The sequence below is a fragment of the Galeopterus variegatus genome, unplaced genomic scaffold (genome assembly GCF_000696425.1).
Source record: "Galeopterus variegatus unplaced genomic scaffold, G_variegatus-3.0.2 Scaffold17924, whole genome shotgun sequence".
Taxonomy (NCBI): Eukaryota; Metazoa; Chordata; class Mammalia; order Dermoptera; family Cynocephalidae; genus Galeopterus; species Galeopterus variegatus.
The window spans coordinates 12,594-13,342 of NW_007744035.1; positions in this window are offsets into that span (position 1 = coordinate 12,594).

A 749-nucleotide genomic window follows, 5' to 3' on the forward strand; every position below is an offset into this window, starting at 1 on the left:
GCGTGTACTTTTCGGAGACGCTGTTTTTATAGTGAGAGAAAATTCAGCAGGGGACAGCTTGAACTTCAGCTCCCATAATACCTTGCCTGAAATATGTATGGAATGTTCAGCAAGCCACAGACATGTAAGTGGAGGAACAAAAGCTGGAATAGTCTTTCTCAGTCCCCTTTCAAAACAGAATGTTGCCGATTTTTACAGGTGACCGGCTAGCCTTTAAAGTTGTAATGAACTTTTATTGTGTGGAAAGAACTGTATGTCAGAGTGCAACGTTTTCTGCATGTGCATCTGACCGTCAAAACACATTTTGTGTCACATTTGATTTGAATATGTTATTTGGGAAAGAAGGACTTTTATCCAACAGCTTCCAAATAGAGAACTGACGGGAGAGGGGCAAATGAGCAATAGATTTTTCAAGAAAATGAAATCATGAAGGAATAAATTAATGTAGTTGGTTAGGCAAAAATTGTTTTTGACTTTAAACATCATTTTCTGTATAATTTATTACAAACTGTAATAGCATAACACATGCTGCTGCATGCAGAGTAACTGAAGGCCAAGGGTTGTAAACAAAATCTCCTCTAGCGTTTTATAGTAATTCCATTCAGTGTTATGTTTAACAACAACGGATACTGCCAGCTCAGGGCACATTGGTGAATTGCTGTAACTCTACTTTTTAAAGTGACAACAAAGAAGATGCAGGCCTCTGGAAACATCTTTACAGATGTGGCTACAGATGTGTTAAAAAAAAA